Source organism: Pinus tabuliformis, chromosome 5_1 (genome assembly GCF_031772625.1).
Source record: "Pinus tabuliformis cultivar Carrire ecotype Pingquan chromosome 5_1, CPIR1, whole genome shotgun sequence".
Lineage (NCBI taxonomy): Eukaryota > Viridiplantae > Streptophyta > Pinopsida > Pinales > Pinaceae > Pinus > Pinus tabuliformis.
In genome coordinates, this window is record NC_142305.1 from 732,211,776 (window position 1) to 732,226,651 (window position 14,876).

Here is a 14,876-nt window from a genome sequence, read left to right on the forward strand (position 1 = left end):
ATTTCTTTGAATCAGTTTGAATCTAAACCCCTAGATGTTCCTATTTCCCCAACTTTTGTAAATTGCGAGATACCTCCAATTTCAGAGGAGGAACATATTGTTTCTTTTGTTCCTTGTCCTCCTCCTTTTCCAATACTAATTTGGGTTCTTCCCTATGATAATGCTCAAGTTGGGAAATCTAGAAATCAAAGTCCTTATCTATCTCCTCAATCTTCATCCACTTTTCATGATTCATATCCAATGGAAGAAACCTTGGAATGGTTTATGAATCCTATGGTGAAGATTAGTATTTCCATTCCTCAAGGTAGTATTGACACTCATAAATATATTCTTGAATCTTATTTGGATTCCTGTCATCCAGTATCTTCTCATTCTCATAACCCCTTGTCCCTTGATCCACTTGATTGTTCTCCTTTTGCATATTCTCTAGTCATTGACGAGGTGCAAGGTAGTCACTCTTCACAGGTACAGGAGTAGGAAAGTGACAACTCTTTTGATATTTCTTCTCTTTTTCCAAATCCTCTGCATCAAGATAATGTGCCTCCATCCTTATTTGATTTTGAATCTAAAATCTCAGTAATGAATCAGATGAAGTTAATTTTCTTAATAAACTTAAAGTATTGGAAAACCTTCATTCTATTGATTCTAATTTTATTGACAAATATGGTGATGATTTCTCAAGTTCATCAGCTAATATTTTGGTTTCTCTAGAAGAGTTTAATTTGGACTGTTTAGGTTTGGCATCTAATTCAGTTAAAGAACGTTCTCTCATGGAAGATTCTTCTCCAAATCCTAGTTCCTTGTATATTATTTTTTATATGTCTTTCTCCTCAGATCTCCCACCCGATAAGAATAAATCTAAATTGTCAAAAGGAAGTGAGGTCATCCATGATGAAAAAGTAAGTAATCAATTTATCAAGTATCCTTTCCATTCTTTGCCATTTTCAATTTTGCGTGAAGAAAATTATTCTATTTAGGTCATTGATGAAATTAATTCAATCTATTCATCCTTAGGTGTGGAATTAGAAGAATTTTATGACTTGGGTAGTCTATTTGTTGAAGATGTAAATTCTAATCAAATCAATGACGCAAATGGCTTAAATTTGGATAGTAGTAGTCTAGTCAAAATTATTGATGATAGTTTTCCATGTACCATGCATGATCTAATCCAAGCTTAGATATGTCGTTCTACAATTTTTTTAAGTTCGAGGAATTTTCAGGAAGTTGAGACACTTCAACATCCATTAATGGTTATGTTAGGTTCTCGCGACTCTAGTAAGATCCCCCAAAATAAGTCATATCTAAATTTTCTAGCACAATTCTTTCCTTTACATGGTTTCACTGGATGTAAATTCATTATTGAAATTTGTGTGGTATTTCAGATATAGATTTTATAACTTTAAAAGTTTGGTTCTAGGATAGACTGAAATTCCCTTTTTAGTTAATTCATCTTCCTGCAAATCTCTTGTATCAAACTGAGTTTTGGAGTGTATATCTTTCATTGATCATGAAGCTATGAATTTCATCATTCTAAAGATAATAATTGGTCAAAGGATTCATGTCTATCAGATGCATTTGAAAGAAATCAACTCATAATCCTTCTTGTAAATATTTTGCTATTAATTGTTTTCTTCATGGCATAATATATCCTCATCAGTATCAATGAATGATTGTGTTATCTACTAAATCAATTTCCTCCTTTCATCTAATACATGTTGAGTGGTTTCATGTGCTTGCCATATTGGCATTCCTCTTTAATGATACCAGTCCAGTTTGTAACCAGTCATAAGTAGATCGTCTGTCACATTCATCATATGAGGAAGATGATTCTATTTTCCAAAGAATATGAAAATTTGTTCAACCTAATCTATCTTTGTTATCTATTAACCCTGAATCTTGTGCCCTAATCATACCATCTCATCATGGTTCTTGTTCTAACAACTGTCATTCAATTGATCATTTCCCCACTAGCATACCAAATGATAGTTGTTTGACACCAATTGAGCTGTGTTTTATATCTTCTCAATTTCCATATACTTGTCAAGAAGTTGAGGCACTTCAGCCTCCACTGATGGTTATGTCAGGCCGTCACTATTTTAACAAGATTTCTGAATATGATCATACTCATTTCCCCTTAGAGGATTCTCATCCTAATTCCATGCCACTGATTGAGAAATTATCTTTTTAAGGATTTCACATTTTTCAAGAAGATATTTTTGAATTTCATGATCCAATCTATGATTAGTTGGTGGCATCTTACTTAGTAGGCCCATTTTCTAGAAACAAGTTGAAATTTCTCTTGATGTTTTCTAAGAAAGACAATATAGATGTAGGTGCATTCCCAAGAAGCCTTCCAAGTTTGTTTTGTTGTCATTCTTATCAAAAAGGTAAGTTTGCAATTTGTTCAAGGATCACACATCTTTCTACATCTAGAAAATACCTTCAACATTTTGTGCGGGATTTTCAAATTCTTATCAATTCTATTACACATTGTGTTACGTTAGTTTTCATTTCTCATATCTTTGTGTTGTAGGTCAGGAACAATGGTGCTTTCATTAGAAATTTCATTATACTTAGCCCTAACCTTCTAGTTGGTTAGGTTAGGAGTAGTTCTAGTTGCATTTAGTTTCCCGTGCATCGCACCCACCCTTTGTCGTGCTCTCCATCTAGTCATTACATTTGTTTTGTTTTCTTGTTTTTTGTTATGCATGTTGCTTTACATATTAGTTTTACGTTTTCTTTGCTTCTTTGTTTTCTTATTTATTTTACTTCATGTCATGTTTATAAGACTATGTATGAAATATTCTCTTATTTGTCTCAAAATACGATGTGGAAGAAATTGAAAAGCGTAGTTGTGATGATGAACAATGCTTGTCTTATCTATTTCCTCTTCTCTATCTTGGGTTTAAATATCTTTAAATTTGATGATATCAAGACGAAAAATATGATTCATTCCAAATATAAAGCCTTTAGCTAAAATATGAAGTCTATATCTCTATTAGGAACTTGTTTCTTGACTCCACGTTGTATTGAGTGGGGTTTTGACTTCTCACCTTGAGCAAGTAGAGGTCAGAAAGGAGAAAAAATTTAAAACTAGCATATAACTTCGGTTATCTTTCGAATCCGTTGAAAAAAGGGACAACCCCTTCTGTTCTTAAGTCTAGATCCCTCTTCCACCATAGTAAATAAATAAGTGCCTAAGAACACTAATGTAAATAAAATAAATAAAGGGTTAAGAAGAGAAAGGCTTCCTGTGGAGATAGGTGAAGCAAGAAACTTCATCGGGGTACTATCTAGGTTTGCTGGAAGCGAAGCGATGTTTGTGTTCTCTTGAGGTTACTTTGTCAGGGTATTGTTCAGTCTCACTTGCAGTGGAACGACACTGGAAAAGGTTCTTAAAATGTCAGTATACTTACTATCCTTCTCCCCAATTTAGACAATTAAGGTATGACTAGTCTATGTTGATGTGTTTTAAGTTGAGCAAAGAATAGAGGGGACTATATCTTTAAATGGGATAAGTAGAAAAGTTGGGGTAATCTATTAAAAAAAACCAATACTTCATGAAATAATTATACCTTACAGTTAGATAATTAAACATAGTCAAAGAAGTTAGAGTTCTACCAATGCGTTGATAAGTGTTGACACTGCGATCAACACCCTCCAAAATTTTTCCCAAACTTGAATTTTAGATCCTTTTGAAGACCTTACTGTCTGTCATCCTATGGTTACTTCGTGTTGGATTGAAGTTTTCCAAAATTTTAAAGTCTTCTTCTAAGTTTTAAGTCCCAAATCACTTGCACACACATGCCCAGTCCATAATCATGATGGCATAGAACTATCCATCAAGGTGGCACACATCAATTTTCATCCCATTTCAATAGTTAATGCACAATTTCAATTGATAATATCCCTCACTTTGGTTGAAATTATACTTTTAGTTCGGTGATTTTTCTCAATTTTCATATTTTACACATTTTCGCTTTCACATTCGCGGTTTTCACATTCACTTGCTTTCACTTTAATAAGTGTCATTTTCATGTTATCTCTTCTCTGGCATGTGTCACTTTTAAGTTCTTTTACATTTTTCAAGTGCAATCTTCATGTATTCCTCCTATCGTAGATGTTTCTTTTGTTTTTTTTGCAATCCTACATGTGATGCACCTTTGTGTGTAAAAAAAATTATTTCTGGGTAACTCTAATGCATGAGATGTTAAAATAGCAACAAGAAATGATAAAAATAGAATCCAGAATATTCCAATTTTAATTTTTCCTTGAATTAAAATTGAGTATTAAAATTCGAATTTAGTCTCACCAGCTGCTTGAAAAATAATTAATTAATTCATCTTGGATTAATTAGTTGGATAAATTCAAGTTAGAAGTCTTTGTGAAGTAAATTTGAGGAACTAATTGTGAGTTCAGTCAGTTAATGCATGCATGCATCAAACTAGTGTACTCTAGATAACTGAAGATTCTCTCATAAATAACTCATGCATGTCTATTCAGAGAAAGACCGAGTTGAGATTGAAGATAGGGACAGTGTACTATCAGTTGCTAGAATTTTCCTGAAAGGAAAACTCTTGCATGCAGAAGGAATTCATTCCTTGAGATTTGTGGAGTTTTACAGGGTGTAATATGAGAGTGAGTGATCAGTGTTACACATGGTAATAGTAGGATCACCCAAGAAAAATGCACTAGGAAATAGGAGCTTGGAGGGAAATGTGGAGGACTTAATGAGAAGTCTATTTTTCCTATGAGCATCTGTGAGGATTGTACTGAGTGCTAGCTAGCTGTGAGAGCTAAAGATGTGTGTAATACTGAGATATTTCCACTTGTATGATAATACAAATAGTGGGGTTTTTAGCTGAGGCTTTCCCCTGATTATTCTTCTATGTTTCATGTGCATTAATTCTGCTTTTGTTTATATGTGTTCTGCTTGATCTTGCTCAAATCTATTAAGCTTCCACAAGTTTGATTGTAGAAGCAAATTAAGTATTTTTCTTTAGTTGTATTGCATTATCAGGTTAATCTATAGTGAAAATTTCTACATGGTATCAAGGAAAAGGTTATCACAGCTGTGAAAAGTATACTGAGAAGAGAATTCGAAGTTTTAGGTTTGGGGTTGTAGGTGCAAATTGAATTCATCTCATACTTCAGGTTGGTCAATGGCGTTCTATGGCTTGAGACTCGAGTATGCCTTGGATGGCAGCTCGAATTGCATAGCATAGAAAGATCGCATGGAGGCTGTATTAGAAGACAACAACTTGAAGGATTTCATTGATAGAGAAATACCAAAGCCAATTTCAACTAATGCACAAGAGTTGGCTGAGTGGAAGAAGTTTCTAGCAAGGGCGAGATGGATCATCCTTGAGGGATTTTGAGACCATATTGTGTCGATTCTCCATGGGAAGGATACTCCATATTAAATGTCGAAGAAATTGAAGGACCTCTACCAGAACAGTAGCGACCAGAGGAAATTAGCACTCAACGATAAGCTTCAAAGAATCAAGATGGAGAAAAACGATACTATTTCCACATATCTGAACAAGCTCACGACCTGTAGAGATGAGCTTGGAAGTGTGGAATAACTATTGCTGATGAATATTTGGTGAGCCTCACACTCCTTGGCCTTCCAAAGAGCTGGAATAGCTAGCAAGACACTATGAATGGAAGGGAGACACTGTTAGATAGGGAATGACTATGGTCAGATCTCATGCAAGAGGAGATCACGAGGAGCACATGAGATGCTTCCTCATCCAATGATGATGAAGAAAATTTGGCCTTAGCAAGTAAGGCAAGGAAAGGGAAGGAGAAGGATTCTAATTCCAAATTGAATTCTTCTCATGGAGGGAAAAAGATTGACAAGTATAAAATGAGATGCTTTAATTGTCATGAGATGGATAATTATGTGACTAATTTCCCATCGAATAAGTCCAAGAAGGGATCCTTGGAAGGATCAGAAGGTTAGGCATTAACCTCTTAGTTCGAAATGGAATTTACTCTCATCACATGCATGGTGTCATCGATGATGGGTAGTGGTTGGTTTATTGACAGTGGAGCCTCATTCCACATGACCAATGCTAAAATTTTATTTAGTACCTTGGAGGAGAAAAACCTCAATATTCGCATAGAGATGGGTGATGATGAAAGGTATAGTGTTTCAGGAGTGAGCACAATTTCTTTTTAGAGGGAGCATGGAGCTCTTATCACCTTGAGAGATGTGAAGTATGTGCCTAGACTAAAGAAGAACTTGGTATCGGCTGCGATGTTGGAGGAAAAAGGCTACAATGCTATCTTTAGTAAGGGAAAGGTTTTCCTTAGACACATCACCATGAGACATGTTAAATAGACCAGTTCACGAGTCAAGAACCTGTATGCTCTTGAGGTTCAAGATGCATGCAAAGCCTTGAGGAGAAAGGAAAATGTTAGAGACTTGGTGGTTGAGAGGGAGAGTAAATTACCTCTCAACATATAGCCGTAGAAGAAGTCTCAGACAATTGTGGAGAAGCCACAATTGGAGATGTTGAGAGGAGACCGAGTGGAGGCATCCACTCATGCAGAGACGTCCAGTAGAGGGAAATTTTTAGCCAAGTTAGCAGAGGGAGAACATGCAGACATACCTTCAAGTGTGAGGTGGCACGATGTGAAGTGATAGTCCCAAGAAGTTTGAAATTGGTTAGGGTCCATTGAGAGGTTTTATCTCATGGACTATATCTTGCTACGGGAACGCAAAATACATAGTAGCGGGAGGAATCAATGGGATTGATGCAGTCAGAGATCAAAGTGATAGAGGTTAGAGCAGTCAGATAATGAAGAGAGCAGAGAAGGAATGATAATAGTGCAGAAGGACAGAGTCAGCAGAAGTGCATAGTTTTCAGTCTACAGAGGAAATAGTAGTCAGAGACTTTGATGACAAATGCATCATATTGATTCAGGTTGGATGTTTTTTTTTTTTTTCTAGACTTGCTGGAGCAACAAAACTAGAGAGAAGTGTTGCATGCAGAACATTCCAAAGGTTCAAGATCGGGATCGAGTTGAATTCCTTTCTTGTTGAGAGGGAGCATTAAAAATAGCAACAAGAAATGATAAAAATAGAATCCAGAATATTCCAATTTTAATTTGTCCTTGAATTAAAATTGAGAACTAAAATTTGAATTTAGTCTCACCAGCTGCTTGAAAAGTAACTAATTAATTCATCTTGGATTAATTAGTTGGAGAAATCCAAGTTAGAAGTCTTTGTGAAGTCATGCAACAGTTATCCCTTAAATTAAGGAAATTATCCCTTAACTAAGGAGATGAGATGGAGTTGTATTTGAGTTGTAATTAGTTAGCTTAGTTAACTAAGTTATTTCCATTTAAATTAGTTCCAAACAGTTTGAAGAACTAATTGTGAGTTCAGTCAGTTAATGCATGCATGCATCAAACTAGTGTACTCCAGACAACTAAAGATTCTCTCATAAATAATTCATTCATGTCTATTAAGAGAAAGACCTAGTTGAGATTGATGACAGGGACAATGTACTAGCAGTTGCTAGAATTTTCCTATAAGGAAAACTCTTGCATGCAGAAGGAATTCATTCTTTGATATTTGTGTAGTTTTATAGGGTGTAAGATTAGTGTGAGAGATCAGTGTTACACATGGTAACAGTAGGATCACCTAGGCAAAATTGCACTAGGAAATAGGAGCTTGGAGAGCAGTGTGGAGGATTTAATGAGAAGACTATTTTGCCTATGAGCATCTGTGAGGATTGTACTGAGTGTTGGCTAGCTATGAGAGCTAAAGTTGTGTGTAATCCTGAGATATTTCCACTTGTATGATAATAAAGATAGTGGGGTTTTTAGCTAAGGATTTCCCTTGAGTATTCTTCTATGTTTCATGTGCATTGACTTTGCTTCTGGTTATATGTGTTCTACTTGATCTTGCTCAAATCTGTTAAGATTCCACAAGTTTGATTGTAGAAGTTGATTGAGTATTTTTCTTTGATTATATTGCATTATCATGTTAATCTACAGTGATAATTTCTACATGAGATGGTATTACATACCATTAGAATATGCACTAGACATATTCCTATAAATTATCACACCTTTTGGTCAAAAAGGACACTTCTATCATAACTTGTGCTCTAAGTGTTGTTTCAATTGTCACACTTAGAAATAAGTGTCTCTTTCTTGTCATTTCAAGGTTTGATTATTGTCCATGAGGCTTGTGTAACCTTCTAGCTTTTATTCATGGTTTTTTGTGTGTGACCTATGTTTTATTCATTTTCGGATGCATTTATCTCTTTTAATTTGTTGGTCTCACACTTAGCCATTTTGGAGCCCTTATGGGTCCTTCAACACAGTGCAAGTTGTGAAGACATTATCCCTATTACTAGGTGAGGAACTTAACCTATCCACATGCCTCAATTATGAAATCATAATCCCCAATATTTGTGCACTAAGTCCTCCTCAAGGTCACCTGAACGAAATTGCACATTATGATCCTCCCAAAGTCTAGTCACCTAATCCTTCTTACTTGTACAGACTCATTACACTAATTTTTTGTCACCTCCACCTTGCATGACACATAAAACACTCCTAGCTAATATCATGGACCTCTTCAACCCTTTTTCAGAGGAAAAACATGTAATGCAAAGACCCTCCTATCCTCCCAATGTAGTGAAAACACTGCTAGGTAAAGTGGATTCCTTCATTTGGTCCCCCTCAATGAAAAGTGCATTCAAAATGACTAAGCACCCATTGTTCAGTCAAAATGTTGTAGCCTATAAGTAAAAGTGAATTCAAAATCAATAGTGAACCCTTGTTGAAGAAAATTGTGTTTTCTTTCAAGCCTTCTCTCCCTTAGGGTGCATGGAACAGTCTTGAAGACTGACGCCTTCACCCTTCCCCCTTCCCCAATGTTCTTTTCACCATAGAATCTTCCTTGAGAAGTCCCCTAACTACAAGGTACAGTAGGGAAAGGTAAAGGTGGCCTTCTCTGAGCCTTTGACCAATCAAATTGTACTTTCCAATAGGCCTCCTCTTCCTTATGTCTCATGGCGCAATATTGAAGGTTGAAGCCTTCATCCTTCCCTCTTCCCCAATGGGCTCTACACTCAAATCTTGATTATACTCTTCCTCTTCAGTGCATGTCATAGTAGGGAAGGCTAAACGAGGCCACCTCCCAACCCTTGAATATTCAAACTACACTTTCAAGTCTTCTCCTCTTTCCTTCTAGGGCACATGGCGCAATAATCAAGCATGAACTTCATACTCCCTTGAGCTTCCCCACTATACTAGACCAAGGATACCTCCTCTTCATAGTACATGGTGTAGTAAAAATGAACAAAGGAGCCTTCCTAATCCAATGATGAGTTTGAAAGTGCCCTCCTAATCAAGCCTCCTATTTTTAACCCTTTCATAAGCCTATGATGAGTTGATAATTCCATGAGCTAGGTAATGATAGAATATATGTTCTTAAGATTTATTTCACTTTTTCATGAATGATTTTCGCAGGTAGGAGTACCTTCCTAGAATTAAAAGGTAATGCACACAGAATATAGCAAGGAGAAAACATAACTTAATACCTGTGGAGAAGAAGGATAAAAGAGAGCTATCATGGAGACATGAAGCAGAACATACACCATGACAGAAAGAAGAGATTGCATGATGAATTAGGGGATGCCAATATTGATAAAAGACCCTTTGGAGGGTGAATGAGAATAAAAAATTGGATCCTTCATGAAGATGAAGCATAGATCATATCTACCATCAAGAATGAAAGATGAAGCAACAAGGAAGACAACTTGCCATTGGAACCTCATCATGAAGTCCATGTCATCATTGTCAAGTTGTAACTTGTACAAGTGTCATCATAATTTTCAATATGTTTCCATGTGTCATGTCACATCATCATTTGGAACGTAATGATTTATTCTCAAGAAAATGAAAAAATGTAATGTGTGGAAGTGCAAGAGTCATATGTGGAGTATGAAGAGTCACATAGTCATATATGGACAAAAGTCACATGAAGAACTCCAAAAGTCACATAGAGAACTCCAAAGGACATATTAGAAATCCAAGAGTCATGAGGGTAAACCAAGAGTCAAGTGGAGATGAAAAGTCATTCCTCAACATATTATAAAAGAAACCTCATAAATCAAGAAAAAGGGGCTTTTGGAGGCTTAAGCTTTGGAGAGCTAGTATTGGCTTATCTACTTGGCATAGGTGAAAAAACTATTCTAATTTGGAGAAGAAAGAAGTGATTTAATGTTCTACTATTGGAACTAGTGCTTCATCATTGTAAATGTGTACTTGGATCATTCACCTAATTTAAACTCATTGAGCCAACACATTTTCATTCATGTATCATGAATGTTTTAGGACTATTCTTGGGATGTTTGCGGTATATGTTATGTTCACATGTACTAAGGAAATTGAACTACTTCAATGGATTTGGTACTTATCTTTTTGAATGTGCATTGTATTCACGTTAACAATCACTATGTGAACTATTTTTCTAACAAATATTTTCATGCTCTCGTGTGTCTCGCTTAGGTTATTCCTATTACTTCCTTCTAGAAACGCACTCCCATCTCCCACCCATGAAGGTCTCCTTTTACACAATACAATTATGGTTACACAATGTCAACTTACTTGCGTGTTCAATATTTATGTATATAATCTCTTATGTTATCCATTGAAACCAAGGAAAGCCTTAGTGTTATGGTAGCCAGGTCGATACTCTAGATGGGGCTCCTACTCCAAACAGTGTGAGGTCTAATTGGGACTTCACATGGGGGAGACCCATTGTATGTTGGTGGTATCCAATACCATCAAAACATTCATATTAGGATATACCCGTTTTATAATTATTGTAGGAAATAAGCTATAAACGAAGTGAGCATCAAGGTTGAGACAAGGTTAACATGCAAACATGCCAATAACAAGAAACGAATTCATCAACTCCCTATGATTACATGTAATCCTTGCTTATATTAATAGTGTCACTACCGTAACCTTATGAAGAAACACAATATCAGGTGTATTCAAGGTTCCCTGGCCTATATACCTACTTGTAGTATAAATCATATATGTAATATATGTATAAGTATAATACTCGTAGTCAAAAGACTACAAATTAAATAACATTGAGAAAGTAACATAGCATAATATTTATACATGCAGAGAGAAACTCAAAAGAAATAAATTGTGTATGAATATATCAAAAAAAATATATAACTCCATAGAATTCATGATGGAAATATAGACTCTTCATAGTAAATCCTTATAATTGAGGAAGCTAGACATATTATAAAAAAATTCAATTTTTTAAAATAATCAAATATACACAAACCTAAGCCATGATAGGTACAGTCGTAGATAGAATAAATAAACATCGAAGGTTCCAAAAAAGTGGAGAAACCCTTATTTAGTGTTTCCCATAATTGATCTAGCTACAGGGGGTTAGCCCTATGCCTTGCTTTTAAAGGAAATTTTTTCAAAGAAATATATATAGCATCAAATAGTAGCCCTCAGGCTACTCAAAATCTTTTCTTAAGATTAATTAAAATGGACTAAGCCTTAGCACGACAAGGCATTGTCATAATATGGTAAAAAAAACTCTAGGAGAGGGCCTATGATGAAGGTATGAAGCTAGAAATAATATATACCTGGAAGATGCTAGAATAACAAGTAGGGAAATTTTTTAGAAACCCCCCAAATTTATTTGTATAATAAATGGGAAAATCCTCATGGTATATAGAAATATGTATAGGCTATTTTTTCATTGATATAATATACATATATAATTTTTTGGCGAATGTTTCACTAGGTTATATGGTATTGAAAATTCTTGGCTAATCTTCTAAAAAAATATAAAACATTGTAAAATATTGGTGATTCCTTGATAATGTATAAATATATATATAATAATAAGAAAAACATTTAGTTAAATTATAATATACTAATTTTCCATGTTTTGGAAAAGAAAAATCACAAGTAATGTTGCTCTAGGTTCTTATTATACACTATTGCAAATCTTTTTGCATGTTTTTATCATGTTTTACCACAAAGGTCTTATCACATCCCAAAGGGAAACTAGTTGGAAGGGCACCCCCAAAGACGCATGATGTTGAACTAAAGAGCTTATTTTGCTTAAACTTGGGCTTCATGCATCTAGATAACTCAATCATATTTAATGTAATTCATATTTTGCAGGCTCCACATGAAAATAAGGTCTATGAATAGCTATATCAAAATCATGAATATTTACATCAAATTCTTTTGTTTTCTCATACATCACTTTTCTAAAAGGTAGATACTTCTCCAATTCCTTGATTTCAAATAAACCAACAACATTAAAATATGGTGTTTCCTCATCATATGTAGGTCTTTAACCTAATTTTTGGATCATAACTATTGTAGTACTTGTTGCAATTTATTTTATAGTTGACAACTCTAATAATGTTGAATTGGTAAACAATTATTTGAAATCACACAAAATGAATGGAAGATAAATATGTATTAAAACTTAATTTCCTACATGATGAAAAAATAAAGAAGGTAATAACACAAAATTATTAAACGACTAGAGTTAGTGAGTGAAAAAATATAACACAAATATAAACAATAGTCTCTGCATGTTCATTACTTGGAAAAATACTTCACAAAACAATCATCATGAAGGGATTTTTCACTTCAATAATGGTAGTGCACTAAACAATCTATCGTTCTCATCTATAACATGTGATTCTTTTCTTGTATTGGAATCAAAGTATACCTACATTAGATGAATTTCAGTCTGATGGTAATAGGACTCATATGATGAACACATAGTGTCCTAATGCATAGAGCATTTTTGTCTTCAGTTAACTAAGCAAATCTCATTTTCCTTTCTTAATAAACAATAAGTATTTTCAAAGAAAATATAAAATAAACATAGTAGATTCTAAGAGATGGAAATTCTTTTGTGACACCACAAAGTGAAAGGAAAACAAAAACTTTCCTTAAATAATCAAATATCTAAAGAAACTAATATATCTTTTAGGGATCAAATTTCTTGTAATGTCTACATTATTCTTTATATGATTTAAAGATCTTTTCCATTCCTTGGAACCCATTTCCTTCTTTCATGGTTAACTCCTTTCCGTTACCTTTATATTCCTTTCTCATTAATAAACTCACTTCATATTTTGTTTCTTTCTTTTTCATTGATAATGGGTGGAGTGTCCACTCGAATATTGGGCATTTTAAATACTAACACATAGTTTATTCCAAAAAAATATCAACAATGTTTGAAAATGTGGATGATGAAGTAGCCTATGATAGAAAACCTTGTGCAAAGGATAAATATTATAGGATTCTTGTCAATAGGATAATCAAGGGATCATTTGAGTTTCCATGAGACACCAACTGACCAACTAACGTCAAGAATGATGAAGGAAATTATCCAAGTATGAAAATTAATCATGCCAACATCTATGACTTGAAATTGGAGTAAGGATTCCTTTAGGCATAATTTATATATTAATTTATTTGTTTATTACGGAATGCATGTATGATAATGATACCTAGTTGGGATATAATGAAGGAAGAATATTTTCGTATCAAAATATTGTTATAATCCTTTTTATTCAACCATGAATTAGTATCTCATGATTGAGTCACATGAAAATGAGTGAATGGGTAACATAATAATTTTATGAATTTATATAATACATGAAAGTGAATGCCAATAGAGGTAATGTGTGAGACCATATTTTTTATGGATATGGAAAGATATACTATTGCACAAGTGTCCAATTGTCTCCCTGCTTATATTGGTGTTGTACACTTTAACCTTCTTGTAAATAGTGAGGAACACCTATAGAGGAGAGGGTTCCTAAGGTAATATAGAGTAGATAAAGGAAGTTACTTTTAGTATTCATAAGGTATATATGGGAGGTGAATACATGATGTGTTGAGGTGTTGGCTATATCTTCCAAATGATGATGGTGGAATACATGGTATACAAAAGTAGTATTTTGATATCAAGCAACAAAGATAGATTGAGTATATGTGATCATGAGTATTGGAACATTGGGTTATTGGAATAAATATTTAGTTTCATCTTGTAATGGCATATATGTTAAATAACCCATGTACACTTAATCATAGTTCCATTTCATTGAGTATAATTAACAACTAAAAATGATTGAATTATTAGTTTGTTAATATTATTTTGAGAAAACCTCATGGATGGTAGTAAATTTTGAAAGAAAGGATTATATGCATAGATACTTAGTTTTATTTGATTGATTTAAAAGTTTGGGTTGTAAGTAGAATGATCTAAAATATGAAAATGAGTGTAATTTTGTAAGAAAGACTAGGTGCTACAACACAGAAGAGCCAAACACTTTGAGAAGGAATCTCATACTTATGAAATATGATATTCTTTATGAATTGGACTCAGAATTTATAAGTTGTATTATTATGAATATATCTATTGTAATTGTATGTGTATGATACATGGTAGACGATGGCTATTGAAGATGGAAACCCTCGAAGAAAGGCCATTATTAGGACAAAGGAACCCTGTGATTTCCACACACTATATACTACTAGTAGATATCTAGTAGTAAGTTAGTCCTCTCCTTACACGAGAAATCCATGACAAGATGGATCACCTAAGGGATTGTTTAGTAGAGAAGGGGACATATAAGCCTAGAAGGAGGAGGAAACTTAAAAGTTCATTTGGAATGGTGGCTAGAATCTTGTGGGTGAGTTAGAAAGGATAATGGAAATGATTTTTATGGAAGACATTATATGGGATAGATGCATAGCCATAGAGATAAGTCTTAAATAAAAAATGCATACATATATTTGAATATATTCTTACATCACGGAATTGAGAAGTC